Source organism: Falco rusticolus, chromosome 2 (genome assembly GCF_015220075.1).
Source record: "Falco rusticolus isolate bFalRus1 chromosome 2, bFalRus1.pri, whole genome shotgun sequence".
Classification (NCBI taxonomy): domain Eukaryota; kingdom Metazoa; phylum Chordata; class Aves; order Falconiformes; family Falconidae; genus Falco; species Falco rusticolus.
This window is the reverse complement of record NC_051188.1, coordinates 100489675-100507807: the sequence shown is the minus strand read 5'-3', so window position 1 is coordinate 100507807 and position 18133 is coordinate 100489675. Positions and strand designations below refer to the sequence as shown.

At 49.4% G+C, this 18133-nt stretch overlaps 1 protein-coding gene across 5 annotated transcripts in view; it reads right to left on the bottom strand.

Annotated features, from left to right (window-relative positions):
* The window catches only part of TIAM1 (TIAM Rac1 associated GEF 1), a 195181-nt gene extending 179969 nt beyond the window's left edge, over window positions 1-15212 (bottom strand). For 4 of the 5 annotated variants that reach the window (XM_037377655.1, XM_037377659.1, XM_037377660.1 and 1 more), the window contains exon 1: window positions 15070-15211. The gene's annotated coding sequence lies outside the window, so the exon portion shown is untranslated. Of the gene's footprint in view, window positions 1-15069 lie in introns of all 5 variants that reach the window. The other variant, XM_037377658.1, reaches the window with a different exon arrangement.
* Window positions 15213-18133: the final 2921 nt, after the last annotated feature.

Sequence of the window (18133 nt, the reverse complement as noted above, 5' to 3'; positions counted from 1 at the left end):
TCTTCAAATGAGCCTTCCCTGTTCAAAAGAGGAACTGAAACCTAGCATAGCAGGAGGCTTCCCAGCCCCAACACCTAAAAGATTACCAGTGGCCCAGAGGAAAGCTGGAATAGGTCCCCCTCTGTCTGTGCATGCAGGATGTGCTGGAGCAGAGAAGGCATGAGGCAAGAAACCTGCACATTCCTTCTGTCAACAAAGATTTGGGCAGATCTAAGAGAGAGATATTTACCAGCATTCGTCGTGAGTAAAAGCTCCTGAAGATGTGTCAGACTGCTGACATAAACAAGCCTGCTCATGGCCTACAGGCTGCACAGCTCAGAGACCATGCATCCCTCTGACCTCCCACCCCTCACCCAGCTCTGCCTGCACCAGCAGCCCCAGCTCGCTGTCAGTCATTTTTATCTGCCCGGTTGGCAGGGTCAGGGCATCTCATCCTCCAGCAGGTCTGTACACCTCCTCGTCGGGCCTCCTTCCCCCTCACACATGCCTGATGACCCTCCTGGACCAGTGCCGTCACCCTGCCTGGCATTACACAGGTACGCCTGCTTCGCATTGCTGGCTGCAGCTCCCCGGTGTCAAACTGAAGCCCTCCAGGGGTGCTGCTCTTGCTGGTTGTCACAGACCACAGCCCTTGGGCTGTGCAAGTCGCTGAGCAAGATCCCCAGCCCAAGACGTTCGCATTATGCTGCTGCTCACTCCCTCTTGCACTTGCCAAAAGGCACCATGCATGAGCTCTTCCCTGTCCTGTCCATCAAAGGAAGGAATAAATTACCTCCCGGCAAACTGGGACTCAGTTGTTCGCTGACTCCAGAGAGTTCGAGCTTCTGCAGCAGGCAAATCTCCCGAGGCGTTTCGTGTGCTGCCGTTCCCAATTCTGCCACATGATGATTCCCATTAGGGTGCTCCCACCTCCCCCACAGACCTCGGTTAGGATTTCAGCTGGCGTGGATCCTGAGGGCACTCTCTACCGGCAGCAAAACTGTGCTTGCAGCTACTGCTGCTGACCCTTTACAGTATGCCAACAGGGCACAGCTCAAATTGTTCTAAAAAAATGCTCTTTTCTGTTTCTGGTACAGAGCTCCATCAATACCCTCTCCCTGCCATCACCACCCCAGGCTGGAGCAAAGAGGTCAGGCAAGACCCAGGCCCAAGGATGTCCTCCCACACTTCCAGCACAAGGAGCAACCTGAAGCACAATTTCTCTTTGTCTCTTCCCATATTTCAAGACTATTTGGATACTCTGCAGACAAATTATGAATTTGCTTCTACAGCTGCACCAAAGTGAACTTTTTTTTAAGTACAAGGTTCAGTCGCCTTTGCTTGCTGCCTCTCCTGCTCCCACTGCAGGACAAAAGGAGGCAACAGGCAAAGTGCAAACCAGGCAGAGGGAGAAGTAATGAAACTTGTAAGACTACTCCATTTGAATGGAACGATCCTAGGCAAAAAGAGAGAGCAGGTATTACCCCAGCAAGCCCATATTGCATACCTGAGCTCCACAGAAACAGAAGGCCAGATCACAAAAACAAAGTGGAGGGGCCAGGGGCAGAAACAGCTGCAGCAGCTCAGCAACAAGCAATGGTGCAAGCTCACCCGGCGGGTGCCTCGGGTGCTGAGCAGGAGGACGAGCGCTGGCTGGGAGGACTTTCCCTTCCAGCAGCTACACCACTGTGCCCTACACAGACCTGTGCAAAACCAGGGGAGACAGGAGAAGTCCTCCAGCATCTTGGGACCCCGCCAACAGCAGCCACAGTCACATCCATGCGCCCAAGGATGATTTGTGGGCCTTGACCAACAGTTTAGTTCTCTTTAAAAATGTCAGTAACGCCAGAGAGCACCAGGGTTCAGACGGGGGATAGATAAGGGCCTAGGGGAGGTAGGGGCTAAGGGAAGACCACCTCCCCCTGCCACAAAAATGCAGACAGCTTATCTGTCATACCCTAGGGGGGTCCCTTCTGAAGGCTGTTTTTTTCTTCTTTTCCAGGAAGGGAAAGGAGGGTGGAGTGTCTTTTGGCTTTCTTAGTTAAAAAAAAATTTAAAAAAAAAAAAAAAATTGAGGAGACCTGCTCTCTGTTGGCCAAACCTACACACACTTTTTCCACACCCCCCTTCAATTTGACACATTTCTCCAGATGCCTCCTCACTGTCCCCTAGCCTCTTTCACCCTCCAGACAAGGCCATACATGGGGCAGATACCACCCCGCAATGAGGAGAAAAGCTAAGGTAAGGGGGATGATGCGTGGGATCCCTCAGTTAAGTCAAGCATTTGTCTTCACAACAGCATCCAAACACCAAATGGGTACATTTTTCTTCTTGGTTTAATTTTAGGGTGCCCATACTCACAGCTTTTGCTTTAACACCAGCTGCCCCTAACTGCACATGCTCAGGGCCATTTTTATCAGAAGGCTCCCGGAGCAGCTTTCCTGTGTTTCTTTGCTAGATTTTATTCCCTGTCCTTCAGTCCCTCCAGTTCCTCCACTTCACAGCTGGCAGGGACCAGACACACTTGCACGCAAGACAGACTGACTGACTACCAGCAGACAAACAAATACAAAAAAAATACTGAGAGTCCTCAGTAAACCATCCTTCTTTATCTGACGTCTTAACACCTCATAAGCATTTTGCAAATTTTTTTTTCATACCCAGCTTCTTCCTACAGGCTTAGAGCACCTACAAACCCTGTGTTTGGAGACTTGTCCCACACCTCCCTGTCAAAGGTCATCTATCCACAAGGGCCAGGCAGAGAGCTGAAGCCCAGCTTTTCTTTTGAGCACTGCCATGGGAGAACTGAGTGAGCAATGTCTACAGCTGTCAGACCTTAACGCCGTGCTACAGAGCTGGCAGCATGTTAACCACAGACGGCCCAAGGAAGCTGAAGGGAGTAATGTAATTAGTCAACCACTAAGTACCTCCACAGTCACATGCTTCAGTGACTGTCTTCATAAAGCTGTGAATAGCCCACTGCAGCTATGCCCGAGCTTTTAACGTCGAAATTAATTCATCCTTGACCTGAGGCACAAAAAACCCTACCCTACCCCACCCACACCACGGATTTGCTCATCAACTAAACTGATGACTCCTAGTCAATACCATCCAGGCCTTTCCCTGACCCATCACAAGCCTCACACATAACGTATACCTGATACAGATGATACATACAGTGATGACACTGCCAAATTTCAAGTTCACATCATCCAGAGAGAAATGCATGTAGTCATCACAACAGCTGGTGCAGACCATCAGAAATCAAGTGAGAGAGGAGAATCAGCATTTGCGTACCTTTAAATTGGAGGACGCAGTCCCTGATGCCCTGAAGTACGCTCAGTGCTCCAGCATAAGGGATTTCACGTCACAACCACCACAAGCTGCTAGGCAGGCATTTAACCCAAGCACCACTGCTCACACAGCTAGTTGAAATTTAAGGGCCCAAGGTAGCAGCGAAGTAAACCTTTGCTTGTGTCTAAACCATAATTTTCTCCCTATTCTTAGGTTGTGGTTGCACTGGAAGTGGATAGCAGCGGCCAGGTTGCACCTGACTGATGATCCACCCAGGCAAGCTCCATAGCCATGCCAGTCAAAGCCAACTTTGGGACTCACACCACAGAGGTCTCACAGCCACTGCCACTCACAGGAAGGGCAAAATAACACATCGCTTGGCTCACTCTGGTAAAAGCTCCTAAATACAAAGAGGCTGCTGCTGGACTGCAAAATCCCCAAACTGCAAGGTGCTAGAAGCTGGGAGAGCACCTCAGAGAAGTGTCAGTAGCACCTGCCCTGGTCTTATACTCATCCCCAGGACAGAAAGGTCTCACACTATTTAGTAGCCTTCTACAGGTGAATTTCATGGAAGAAAAAACCCAAATATGATGTGAGAGTGTATTCAACAGACCCCACAGGAAGAAGAGGGTGCACAAAGAACTGTCTCGTTCATCTAGTTGAGCTTACCTTCAACTCATGCCCCGGCAGGTACCTGCAGACACTCACAAGTTACCAAAGGAAAACTTCTATAATTCTCACAAGATTCTTAAGCCTGTGATGCAAAACGAACATTTCCCTGAAGTCATATTTTGCCAACAAACAATTTTCACATAGAGAAGAAAAATAAGTTTGACCAATTCAAAGTTGAAAGCTAAAGAGTTTTAATTTGGGACAAGGATAAAAATGTGAATTGCCAACAAATAATTCTCCAAAGTAAAACAACATGTGCACCCCCTCTCACACCCAGTCATGAGCAAACCTCAGACACAACCCTTTCAGAGAGGACACATGCCTGTTGTCTACACACATCAGGAGGGTTCCAGTGGAATAATTACAATTAATCCACTACTTAATCTCCTAATCACTTCTGAGCAAACTGCATTCCTAGACATTTGTTAATGACACATTCATCTTCATACCATCCTACTCCTGAAAATTTAACCAAGAAAATAAACTGAAAAATGCCCAGGTAACACCAGTTACCTCATTCAAAGCTACAAGCAAAAAAGATTTGCAGCTGAGGCCTTGCCTACAGTGGCAACTTGCTGTCACTGGTACAGGCACCGAGAGCTCTTCCGTGCTGGGGGTCTCATCACCAAGCCACCCTTGCCTGCCGCAGCAGCCACCTTCCACTTCCAGTTGCTCGGGCTGGGTTTTAAGTGGCTTGTGGTCCATGAGCTGCATCAGTAACTGGATACGCAGAGTCCCCCTGCAATTCCCCTCTTACTCAATATATTCCACCTAACATATATATTGCAGATTTAAACATGCGTTGAATGAGTTTAACCACCCCACGGGATGCAATAACTAGGTGTTAGGAGGAAATTCTGAGAGCAGACAAGAGTAAGAATAGAAATTCAGGCAGTCTTTGCAACACTTCAGTTCTGTGTCTCACTTGGTAGGTTTAGAAGAGACCTGTAACACCGACTTTTTTTTTGTTTTATTACCGGGGGAAAAAAGAGTATTCCAGCATGGGAGCCCTGAAGCTAAAATTAAAAACCTGTAATTTGGGTTCAGTAGCAGTTGGTATAATTCAGATCCCAGCCACAATGAGAGGTCTCCAACATTATCAACTGTCAACAATTATTACTGGCTAGACACACAAAACAGCTTTGTTCTGAACTGGAAGCCACAACTGCAAGCAGCAGTAATTGCTACCGAAGTCAAAACACACAAAAAACCCCAGCCTTTCCATGTAAAATATGATCCAATGAAGAATCTCCACTCCTATCTGTAAAAAACAAAGAGTAAAATCCAAGACTGTATGCCCAGTAAAGGAGGGGGCTAGCAAGGAAAAGGGATCCCAAAAAGGCACTTGTTAACTATTCTGAGCTGAATGCACATTTAATGAAACATCCTGTTCATTAGTTACTGAACTTTCGTTAGCAGTTTAAGGGAAAGGTACACATGGAAGAAATGAAATGCAATCAATTTCTCCTGAAAACGCATACATTTCCACACTAATCTTCAGCAAATTCATCCCAACCAATATTAAAAACCGAATCAATTAATACTAATTGCTCACCTTATTTTCACAGAGGGATCTTCACACTTCAGCAAGCCTCAAAAAAAAAAAAAAAAAAGAAAAAAAGAAGAAGAAAAAAAGGCTATTTGTACAAAAGCAATTTACTTGTCTGGTCTTTTTATATCCATTTAGCTATGCACTTAATTATTTTGGCAGGTAATTCTGTCAGCTCAAGTTTCCTTCCTCACAACTACCCTTTTGCAAACTGACAGAACGAAGCAATCACGTTTTTATAACCCCACAGCCTATAGCAACAGAATAAACAGAGTCTTCTGAGTCATGGGGCGAACTCCCAAACCCACTGACTTCATTAGCAGATCGGCCATTAACAACACAACTGGTGTGACTTTCCCAGGAGACAACGATGACCAAGCGAGGAAGTGTATTTTACTAGCAACAAGCAAACATAAAAGGATTCACCTTCAATTTTTCTTAAACACGACACATACATTTTTAACACTTGCCGTATAGATAGCACAGAGTAAACCGAAGCTACATTTGTCCTCCTCAGGTGTAGAAACACAAGAGGTTTTCTGACCATCACATGCAGAATCTCCAAGAGAGGCTTTCTCTTCCTGCGCCCCATATAACCACACTGCACTTCCAACACCACCGCCTCATTAACAGGTCTTGAAAGGTTTTTTTACACAGGTCCATTGACGTCTACAAGCAAAACCAGACAAATAGCTGTAAAAAAAAAAAAAAAAAAAGTCACTTAATGCTGAAAGTCTTCTTTTTGGTTAGTTTTATGGAGAAAATGCTGCCAAAACAGCTCTCTAAAATGCTAAGCAACTTGGATCGGCATGGCACCAATCAATCAGTGTGTCCCTGCAGCAACCTGCACCCCTCGCCCCAGGAACAAGCCAGTGTCAGTACCGGTCAGGCTCTGGGGGGGGCTTTCCCAGGGACAAAACACACCATCTGCCTAGCCTCGACTGCTCCCGAGGTGTCTTCCTGCCTCCAAAATCACCACGCTAGCTCATGTCTCACCTGTCCCAGCTCCCACAGATGGAGGGGATACACAACAACATAAGACAGCACCAAGCTGAAAACCTTTGGTTCATCTGGAAGGAGACAGCCCAGGCACCAGAGGCAGTAACACCATCAGAGAGCCTTTTGGGGCTCTTTTGCTTCAGCTGTATGTGAACGGCCAAGAAGTGACTTAAGCGGAACTAGTACCAATGTGGGGATGCAACCGCCTCAACTCAAAATGTTTCTTGCATCGTTCAGTTTCTGCACTTCCTGCATTGTTTTGCATTTTTCCTCCCTCATTCAGTCTTGGCTGATACTGCAGGGGAAGCCAAGTCGAGTTAGGGAAGATGCTTAGCCTTTTTTCACTCCCAAGTTGGTACAAGTTAAGTACTGCTAGCTGTCTGCTGCTTCGTCACCGTAACAGCTCTCCGTCTCCCAGCACTACAGATATCAAACCCTGTGGATCAAAACCCATGTCATCTCTTAAAAAAGAACATGATAGTAAGTGGAAAAATTAACTGAAGTCAGTGTTTTCTGCGTTTTTTTTACCACGGTTCTCCAGATCACCTGTCACACAGTCAGTGGAGAACAGTTTTAAAAGTGCCTCTGCACTCGTGTCACACAGGCACCTACCCAAACTCTAGGGAATGTCCATGAAGGAACAAGCTACAAACGGAGGCAGGTGCGGACAGAAATGCAGATAGGGCATGAATTAAGGCTTTCATAAAATTTTCAAACAGCACCAACACTCTGCAGGAACTCGTCGGGTGGTTAGGAAGCAGTACTCAAGGTTTTAAAGCATGCTTTCAATAAGCAAACTGAGGAGCTGATGCAACCAAAAAGAGCTCTGCTGGAGCACTGGCTGGGACGTGGAGGGAGATACCTTTTGCCCAAGGCTTCACTGGTGACTAACGGCAGCAAGTTACAGGGAAAGTGCTGGCAGAGATTAGAGCAGTGGGACCGAGTAGTGGAGCACAGCACTGAGAGCCTGGCCCACTCGAGAGGCCACTCATTGCGAAGGAATGGCTGGCAGCAGCACAGTAAACTTTCACATCTCAGGGGGTTTCCACAGCCCAGGAGATCAAAGCACTGCTAGAGTGGGAGGAGGTGGCAAACAGGAGAGGGAAGGACCTGTTTTGAGATCAGGATGGCAAGAGCTGAAGTCAGATGGGAAGCAGTCAGGAAGCCTGCCTGGGGTTAACAAGGAAACCCACATCTCTCCCCAAACCATGTCAAGAGATAAAGGCAGGCATGGGATTTCCTTCAGAAGAAGCAAATGGAACCAACACTGACAGACTAGGATAATTCAAAACAACAAAACCCACCTCCTGCTAACAATGGATGGTCCGACAGACAAGCAGTAACTGGATCCAAGCAGGGACTGCCCTGGCCTGCTGAAAGCCTGATGCCTGACTGAGCACTACATATCAGGGAGGGTGGAAAGCCAGACGGAGGGCTAATGTGATGACAAATAGGCTAGGTCACCGTACAAAAAAAAAAATAAATAAATAAAAGAAAGAAAGAAAAAAACAACAGAGGGGGAATCAAAATTCTAAGTGAAACTTTCACAACATCACTCGTTTTCTCCATGCTTTCTTCTGCGAGTAAGGCAGACAAGAAAGAGGCAATCAAGGTATTCATGTTCTTGTAGAGCAGTGCTGGTATAGCAGGAAATCACGGGCAAAGTACTAGGCTACAGCTTTCTGGCATGAGGTTTTAAATCTTTATAGATGTAAGATATTTTGAGTGAGAGATGAGAGATGTTTTCCAGCTGTGGTTTAACTTTAGCCTAGAGATATGCAGTTGCTCTATAAAAGTAGTTCCTAAGATTAGTTTTTACAACAAAGGGAGAGGAAACTCCAGTCATCCAAGAGTGCTATTGTCAGCCAGTCTGAGATGAAATGGCACAGCACTGACTGATAACGATGCACGATGAGATGGCTCTCACATTAGGGAAAAAGACTTCTTTCCTTACATAGCTGGTTGGGCTTAAGTTCTCCAGAGGTGGCTGTGGAGCATGTATGCCATTACATGGGGAAAGCAGGAGAGCTACTCCTCTTTGAAAAGACATTTTGCAAAGAAAAGTAGCAGAAAGGACTTTTTCTGTGATAGAAAAGCACTGCTGCAGCCCCTCCACCCTCCCCAGCCAGAGTCACATCTGCCCTCACCAATGCAAGGGTTTTGCATGAGCCCTCAGATGAGCCCACAGCAGCAGGAACAGCAATGGCAGAGGCGGAACTTGACAGCTCCTGGCTCCTAAACCTCTCTGATAGCTCTCTTCACACCGACAGTGACCGCTGCCATCCCTGAGCAGCTGCTCCTGGCACCACCAAGCCGAGCCCAGACTTTCTGGTGCAGCCACCCCACGAGCCCTGCCGCTTCACAGGGGCATCACGTTTGGCCCAAAGGACCCTGGCACCTTCCCGTGCTGTGCCAGGTCAGGGGCACACTGCAGGCAATGCACAGTCAAAACCGATGTTGGAGGTTGCCTCAAAACTTCTGCAGCCAACTTTGTCTTCATGAAACACCGTCCATCAGAGCCATCAAGTTACTGCACACCACACACAGGCTTTGTATCTATGTCTTTGCCATCACTCGGCAAAGGAAAGGGCGGTCCTGCCCTCCAGTAAGTCATACTATTAGGCAAAGTAAACGAGTTGTCAATAAACCCTTGATTGTTCAATGAGACGTCACTAATGGAAAGGCAAATGTACACTGCCAGAATCCATGAGATGATAGCAATAATTTTCAAGTTACGCTTGATGTTTCTGTGATGTAGCTATTTTCAGTTGCTTTAAATCTTCTTCATAAAAGTCAGTCTTTGAATAAAATAAAAAAACCACTTGTGATTGTTCTGAGCTCAGAGGCACACATTTAATCAGCCCAGGTGTTTAAATTATTTATCCATGAGGAGGAAAACCATACTAATCTTAGGAACAAAGCACATGATGGGGAAAAACAATTAGACTTAAAGACATGCTGAATAATGTGAAGCAGTAGAGAATTCTTTCATGCACAAGATAACTGTGACCAAGGGTGTACCAAGTATTTATGTTATTGCAGCCTGGGCTGCAAAACTCAAAATACAGTGTTTCGCTGCTACTAAAAGAAGTATTTCCCAACTGTAAGGCAAAATTACTGTTTTCAACAAGCACAAAGCCCCAGTTAAAAGTTGGTACTCTCCCTAGCTTGAAAGAGCAGAACTTCTCCGATGTTTTTTTCGAAAACAAAAACAGCGTCTGGGGAAAAACAGAGTACTTTAGGAACTATTCTTCCTTAAGTAAATGTGCCATCCAGTGCTCTGGACCAGACCACCTCTCCTCATCACTTCCACATAGAAAATAATCTCTTGCCTTTCTTCTTTGATCTTAACCTTCTTCCTGCTCTACCTCGCTTCCCACAGCCAAGGGTCTGCCCAAGTTGCAAGGAAGACCTCCCAAGTGGAGGTTATACAGGGTGGGAGCAACACTCCAGCCCACTGCAGCCTTGTTAGATCACTCCCCTAGCAATGGTTGCCACGGAAGCAGCCAGTCTGGCACTACATCTAGGTCCCCAGGTGGATTGAAGGGCTGTGGTGATGCACCACGACACCTGGTTAAGAACACAAGACCTTCCCACCACCCTTGCTCACTGCCTGCTCTTTCAAGGGCAGAAATTCTTAAGTCTGCTTTAATGTTAATGGAATAGGTATCTTGGTCCAACTCTCAAATGCCTGGTCCCTCAGCCTTGGCTTTATCCACTGAAATTAATGGAGAACATCAAGAAAGAGGTGTATTTATACTGTGCACTGGAGAAAAGTAAAACCAGGTGGTGTTCTGCCAAGTAGACGCATTTATGCAACGTTGAACCCCAGCATCTGTACCTTCACTTAGAAAGACTTAGCCAATTAAGTTGATAGCACGGCACGCGCTGGCACTTTCTGAGATGCAGGAAAATACAGGCGTTTCTTATCCCAGCAAAGAATCTCTGGCTCTTCTCCCAACTTGTCACCAGTGTCTGCTGCCTCACCACCCAGCATGCAACATCGTCTGCCATGGAGGTGGGTTATGGCTACTGAGCAACAACAGCCTGTGCCTATGTGAACAAGCTAGAATCCTTTCTTGATCTGTGCCATATTGCAAAGGTTGGGCTGACTACAGAGAAAACAAAATCCTTACCTTTGCTCAAAGAGACACAGGGAGAAGTTCAAGGTATTTCAGCTCACTTCAAGCCATTGCCAGCTGGTGTTTCAATCATTTTGTTTCTATAATCTGGGCAGCACACCAAAGATCACAAGGATTTGGTTTAAGTTTCATTTTAAAACCATCTCGTAGGAGAAGAATCATTCCTCCATTTTATTAAGCAAAAACCATAGGCTGCTGACAATGCTATTATAGGCGGCAACATCAATGGAACATTTTTTTATATATATATATAAAAATAAAGGAAAACATTGAGCTAGAAAGTTACTAACAAAAATAGAAAGGAAGACCCCTGAGACATTCTCTGCAATTCCTTTTAACACAAGCCAACACTTAAAGCATCTTGGCTGAGATTCCCCCAGTAACCTACAAACCATTTTATAGCATCATCGCTCAAATCAGAGTGTCCAGTAGAGCAATTTCTAAGGGAATGACATGCCTATTATTGACAAAATCCTTCACAGAGCAAGTAGAAAACCTACAATGCAGATACATCAACTTTTTTGAAAGTAACATTGGCTCAAATTCAGTTATAATGCGAAAGTGACCTGTTTTGATGTCAAAAGTCCTTGGCATTACAGCTCAGAGGAAAAGTGTCTGTGAAACACTGCAAGAGGGACACAGTTTCACAAGGAGCAGCAAATGAGAGGAGAAAGAGAAGGAAAGGGAAAAAAAAAATTACCAAAGCAGCCCCCAGCACCACAGCCTGCCCAACTGCTCCCAGGTACAGGCAGGCGATCCTGAGTTCCCTTCCTTCTTCGGATCAATTCTCCAGCCATGGGAATCCTTCATTTGATGTTTGCTTTCAGCCGTCGTCAGCCGTTTTACTCAGTTTTGCCAGACTGCACTTTTGTCATTAGTTCTGGTTAGAGATACGGATGAGGGGGCACTTCCATTTCATTCTTTTTGGGTTTGGATTTTTTGTTTGTTGGGGATGGGGTTTTTTGTTGGTTTGTTTTTTGGGTTTTTTTACTGAAGTACCTTATGCTGTAACTGTAAGAATAATTATTTTGGAGGATGAAATTTCCCATTCTTGTTCTCATTGCAAAGGTGCATATCTGAAGATCTGCTTGGTCATTTAAGGTTTTTGAACATGTTCTCAGATAAGGACAGCTGCAATTTTAACAGTAGCTAAAATTACAGAATTTAAGAAAGGAAAATTTGATGTGATGTTTCATGCTTTAGTTAACAGTCTTCCAAGATACAAAGCTCCAGTTGCTCTGGAAACTGTAACTTGGACACAACCATGTAGATACATCAACCCCCTGGCTATAAATGAAAACACTTTAGCAACGCTGCACATTTGTGTGACAAACATTTTTAAAAACAAGCACTGCATCCTGATCTTCATACAGGTAGGGCACATCCCGCAGCCCTCCGTGCAGGGCACAGTTCTCTGTCTGCATTTCCTTAAGCCTCAAGAGAAATGCTTGAGCGAGAGCCAGGAGAGCATGCGGACCTGGCATTGAGACAACGACCCTCCAGATGAGGGAGAGACGGGAAACACAGGTGGGTGGTTGAGGGATATGCCACGGATTGAAAGCAGAGCTGTTTCTTCCCATGTTTGCATGGTGCCTATCACACTGCAGGCACAGCTGGAAGCAAACACTGGTACCAAAAGAAGGACTTGGAAGACAAATGAACATGGTGGACAGGCTGGGATCTGGTACACAGAGCCCTCAGCCACTGACTCAGGAGAAGGCAGCAGGAAACCTGGAGCTGGGAACACAGCAAGTCAATGGCCGTCAGGAGAGGGAAAGCGGAGGGGGATGCTCAAAAGTAAAGTAGGAAGAATTGAGTGTGGGATGTTCATGGAGGGGGATCGGACACAGCACAACACCAGAAGCCAGATACGTGTGGGTTGCTTTTTTTTAAAAAAGGGGAACTATTTCATACATAAACGACGGCCTGAGTGCTGGTTGCTGTGGAAACCATAACTTTGAATTCAGTGCCTAAAACCTAGCATTGCTATTTATACCATGCTCCTCACTACAGCACGAGAACTTCGGCTGAGAAACAGAGAGCTCTGGTACCAGACAAACATGGGTTCCCCCCCTCCGTTGCATGCAGTGATCCTTTCAAACAATGCCTCACAAGGTTTTTTCCGATGTTCCTGGCCACTGAATGACTACACAGCATAAGCACCTCTGATAAAAAAAGAAAAAAACCAAACTAAAACACCCCTGTCTTTCCTCTTACAAGCAAGACCAAATGAATCACTGGACATACATCAGGTAGGATTTACTGAGTTCCACTTCTGTCAAGAGCAACTAGAGATGCCAAAAAGGCATCTTTTTTAAACAACAGTATATCTTGTTTCCCTTAAGACAAATTATAGTCAGCATTGCATGAGATTATGGAGGGCCAGATCCCAAAGTCGGTTATCATTAAAGATGACAAGCATTTGTTTAAGGACTCCAGAACATTGCCTTTGATATACTGGAAAGCATAACTGGATCACTAATGCAAGAATAACAATAACAAAAAGGCTACAGATTAAATTCCTGCTGGGAGAATCCCTTTAAAAGAATTTTGGGGTTTAGTTGCTTTGCTGTTCAAGAAGGAAATGGCTTTTTTCTGCATGAGAAACATGGTTCTGGGGCAGCCAAGTGTTTCCCCTGCAGCCTGTGTGGGAGCAGGACTAATCTGCCTGTAACCAAAGCAGAGGTGAGCCAGGTCCCCACAGGTATGCCACTTTCCTCTTCCAACTCCACCATTCCAGGGCTTGGAAGGGAGGAAACAGTCCCATTCTCCAGCCACCCCTACATCACGTTTTACCTTGAGTAGCATGGAGGTGCTAGCATAGCACATTCATCGCCACTACCAAATACACACAGTAACTACCATGGCGGTGATGATCAGGTTTTAAGACGCTTTCCAGGACCTGTGCACACATCAGTCCCCAAATCAAAGAACTCGTGGCATACAAGGGCGATTAAGGCAAAAGCTGAGGGAGAAAACCACAGCATTTTCCAAGGTCACTCGCACCTTCAAAAATCCCACGGGACTGTCCCATCCATGTGGGCTCATCAGGAAGCAGCAAGGACAACAGTTAGGTGCAATCCAATAAACAATACTCTGCCTGAACAAGGCAGCTTTGCCAGCCGAAGGGCAGCCGGGGGCTGCGCAGGGACAGAAGGAAGGACTCGGCGGAGGGGCTCCAACAGCTGCCAAGCCAGGAGGGGCAGAAGGAAGTTGCTCTCTGCAGGATCGGGCCCTTACAGCCAAGGTGAAGGCGGTCCTCATTTGCCCTTGTTCAATAATTTATATCACAGCACTGAAGTGTCATTGAAATTGACAGAAGCGCTTTAATAATACAGGAAGGGGAAAAGATGCTCTAATCACAGATTAGGCACCCAAGTAATCACTCCATAGACCTCAGCCTCCCCTAATTTATTCCAATACATTTTTTAATCAGAATTTCATACACAGCAAAATGATTAACAAGTCACAAGTACTACCTATTTCCTAGCTCCAGCAGTCTTTCGCGAGCCCAGAGTACCGCGGCTGCGACGGAGAGGGGGAGACGGGGACGAAGGACCGACGAGGAAGGGAAGTCGGTTTCTCCCGGCGCTTCCCAATCCAACGTGGTAGCACCGAGCTGCGCGCTGGAATTACGCACCCGTCCCCGCAACTCTGTTCCAGCCCGCAGCTGTGCCCGCGCTGCCCGCCCAGCCCGGGCTGCCCTGCGCGCCCCCGCCAGCAGCCCGCACCTCCGGCCGGGGCAGCGCGGGCGGCTGTGCCCTGCGCCACCGACCCGCGGCCGAGCGCGCCGCCCTCACCTGCCGCACGCTTCGGAACCGCGCGTCCCCCGAGTGACAGCCGGTGCGTCCCCGCACCGCGGCCGCCACGGCTCCCCCAGCTCCCCGCAGCGGCGGCGGCACCCGGCGCAGAGGGGACCCGGCGGCCGCCCCTGCCCCGCGCGCCGGCCGCCCGGGCTGTCCGGGGGGGCGGCGGCCCCGGCACGGACCCCGCGCAGCCCCCCCGGGAGGCGGCGGGCCCGTTTCGGCGCGGGAGCGGCGCTCCCGGAGGCCGGCTGCCGCAGGGCCGGCCCCGCAGCCGCGCAGCGGCGGGGACGGACCCCGGCGAGGAGCCGGGCATCGCGGCGGGGCCACCCCGGCGCCGCCGCACCGGCGGGGGGAGCGGCGCCTGCTGCCGGCGGCCCACACCGTGAACAATAAAGCGGGCCCCAGCGGGCCGGGCGCCCACCCGGCCGCAGCGGAGCGGCGCGTCCGCGGCCCCCCACAGCCTGCCTGGGCACCCCGGTGCGGGCGGCGGCGGCGGAGGGGCTGCGAGCCGGGCCGCGGCCGCAGCCCCGCGCAGCGCCCCCGACGCGGGGCGCTCCGCCGGGGCGCACCGGCGTGACGGGGGATGCCGTGCAGCGGGGGACGGGGGCGCGATCCACCGCCCACTCACCTGCCGCGACGGGGCTCGGCACCGCGGGGGGAGTCGCCGCCGCCGCCCGCCCAGGGAGCTGCTCCCCGTCACCGCCGCCGGGCGCCCGCGGCCGCCGCCGCTCAGAGCGCGCCGCTACCAATAGGCGCCGCTGCCATATTGTTACTGCCGGCGCTGCGAGGGGCGGCGCCGGCGGCCGCCTTGGAAACCGGACGCCATTGGCTGCTCGGCGACTCAATCCGGACCGGGTGAGCCAATGGGCGGCGGCGGCGGCGAACAGCGGGGCGTTCGGAGTTGGAATGTTGTGTGACAATGGCCCACGCGGCTCCCGGGCGGGAGGGGAGGGGCCGCCCCCCGGGGGGCGGCGAGGGCGGGCGGCGCCGCGTGCGGACCACCCCCCGCACCCTTCCGCGCCGCGGCGCCCGCAACAAAAGCGGCCAATGGGGCGCGCGGGCCGCCCGCGGCGCGAGGGAGCGCGGCCAACCCGGGGGGCGGGAGCGGGGAGCTGCGCGCGGCGGGCGAGGCTGGCGCGCGGGGCGGCGGCGGGCGGCGGAGCGGGACCGCGAAGTTCCAGCGAGCGCTGAGGCGGAGCGCAGGGCCGCACCGCTCCGGTGGGGGGAGAAGGCCCCTGGCCGCTGCTGGCGGGTCGGGAGCTCTGAGAGGAAGGTGCCTGACCACCTGGGAAGTCGGTCTGACTTCGAGGAGGTCGGGAGCCGTGAGGGGAAGGTGCTTTGCCCCCATCCTCGTCGGGGGGGAAGGAGCCATTCCCGACCCCCTCGAAGTCAAACTGACTGACTGCTGAGGTGGGCGAAGCACCTTCCCCTCGTGGCTCCCGGCCCCCTGGAAGTCCCCCGGAGCAGTGCTGAGCTTTCCCCATCTCTCCCTCCTTCACGTTCTCCACCAGACACTTCCAAGGAGCCACCACCCAGCGCTCACTGATGGAGCCGCATCTTTCACCCGGGCATTGTCTACGCTTGCTTCCCTTGCTGCAAGTGCCATCCTGTGCCATGTTCCCCTTCCTTGTTTGCTGTTCTCCGGAGACCACCAGGCACCAAGGGCTATCCATCTACGTGGCTCAGACGCGCGCAAGGTGCAGTGGCTTTTTCCCTGTGTCAGCCTGCTCATGTGCTGTTTCTCCAGCTAAAGATTTTGAGAGAAATTAAGCCAGTGCTTTAGCTGCACATCACGCGCACAGACTCCATTCAATGGGACACAGGGAAGCCAGAGAGCACCTTGTCACAAGCGTTGCCCCAGCTGCCAAAGCGTTCAGGTTGTTTTTTTAAGTAATGACTCAGCTCAAACCTGGATAAGTACATTTTAAAATGCATTAATAAATAAACATGAGCTGTGTCTTAACTGAAAGTGTTTTACAAAACCTGCCAAGCTGCGTAAGTTGTTTTTTTTAACCACAAAAAGGTGGAAGCAACTCCCCATGAACTTTGAAAGTCAAAATGGGAAAATCCAAATCAGTTGTCATTGTTAATTTTAATGCTTGGGTTTGTATCAAATAAAGAATTTTCAAATACCGTGTATTTGTTCTACCTTTAAAAATCAAATAAGAAATCTCAGCTCTCTACTCACTAATCACTATGTTGCTTGCAAATCAAATCCAAATATGAAGCATCAGTTTTCTTCATCAAGCCATTGATTAATTAATGGCAGGTTTTAAATGGCATTACCACACCAAGCACTTTAGTCAGAGCATTTAATCAGCAAGTTTAAATGCAGGTCCTTTGCTGACATTGATTTTTAGGTAAAATTCCTCACTGATTCAGCCAGGAGGTCTTATTAAAGTTTGGTATTGTGCTATGGCCCCAGATTAGGAAAGTTCAGCTAGTCCAGTGGCCACTCAGAATAATCGTACAAACCCAGGCAAGTGACAGCTACCCCAGATGTGCAGTTTGTTTCATAGTTCACGGTCGGTAGTATAACTTAAAATCAGATCTTCAAGGTGTCCGTCAGCTTATAAACAAACGTATCCCACCAGACTATGGGTTGCATGTCGAACTCTGTGTACCCAAGGGCCGTCCTAGCCCCGTGTGGGGCTGCTGCACCTCCTACATCATCCCAGACCAGGAGGACAGCCCTGACCCTCGGCCACCTCAGCCCTTCAAGTCACAACTAGGACCACAAAGGGGAGTCATGCTTGACCAACCTGATAACCTTTTACAATGAAATCTCTGGCTCAGTAGATGAGAGGAGAGCAAGTGGGTATTGTCTACGGTGACTTCAGTGTGGCTTTTGGCACTGTTTACCGTAAGATCCTCACAGACAAGATGATGAAGTATGGGCTGGATGAGCAGAGAGGTGGAGTGAAAACTGAACAGCTGGGCCCAGAGGGTGGTGATCAGTGGTACAAAGTCTAGTTGGAGGCCAAGAACAGTGTACCCCAGGGGTCAATACTGGGTCCAGTCTTGTTCAACATCTTCATTAACAATCTAGACTATGGGGCAGTGCACCCTCAGCAAGTCTGCAGATGGCACAAAACCAGGAAGAATGACACAAAGCAGAGAGTTGTGCTGCCATCCAGAGGGACCTAGACAGGCTGGAGAAATGGGCCGACAGGAACTTCATGAAGTTCAGCAAGGCGAAGTGCAAACTCCTGCACCTGCAGAAGAACAACCCCATGCATCATTATATGCTGAGGGCCACCCAGCTGGAAAGCGGCTTGGCAGAAAAGGACCTTGTGCCCTTGCAGCAAAAGTGGCCAAAGGCACCTTGGGCTGCATTAGGCAAAGCATTGCCTGCAGGTCAGGAGAGGTGATCCTTCCCTTTATTCAGCACTGGTGAGGCCACACCTGGAGTACTATGTCCAGTTCTGGGTTCCCTGGTGCAAGAGAGACATGGACACACTGCACAGAGTCCAGCAAAGGGCCATGAAGATGGTGAAGGTACTGGAGCATCCCTCCTATGAGGAAAGGCTGGGAGATCTGGGACTGTTCAGCCTGGAGAAGAGAAGGCTCGCTAGGATCTTATCAATGTAAACACCTGGAGGGAAGGTGCAAAGAGGACGCAGCCAGGCACCTTTCAGTGGTGCCCTATGACAGGACCAGAGGCAATGGGCACAAACTGAAACACAGGAGTT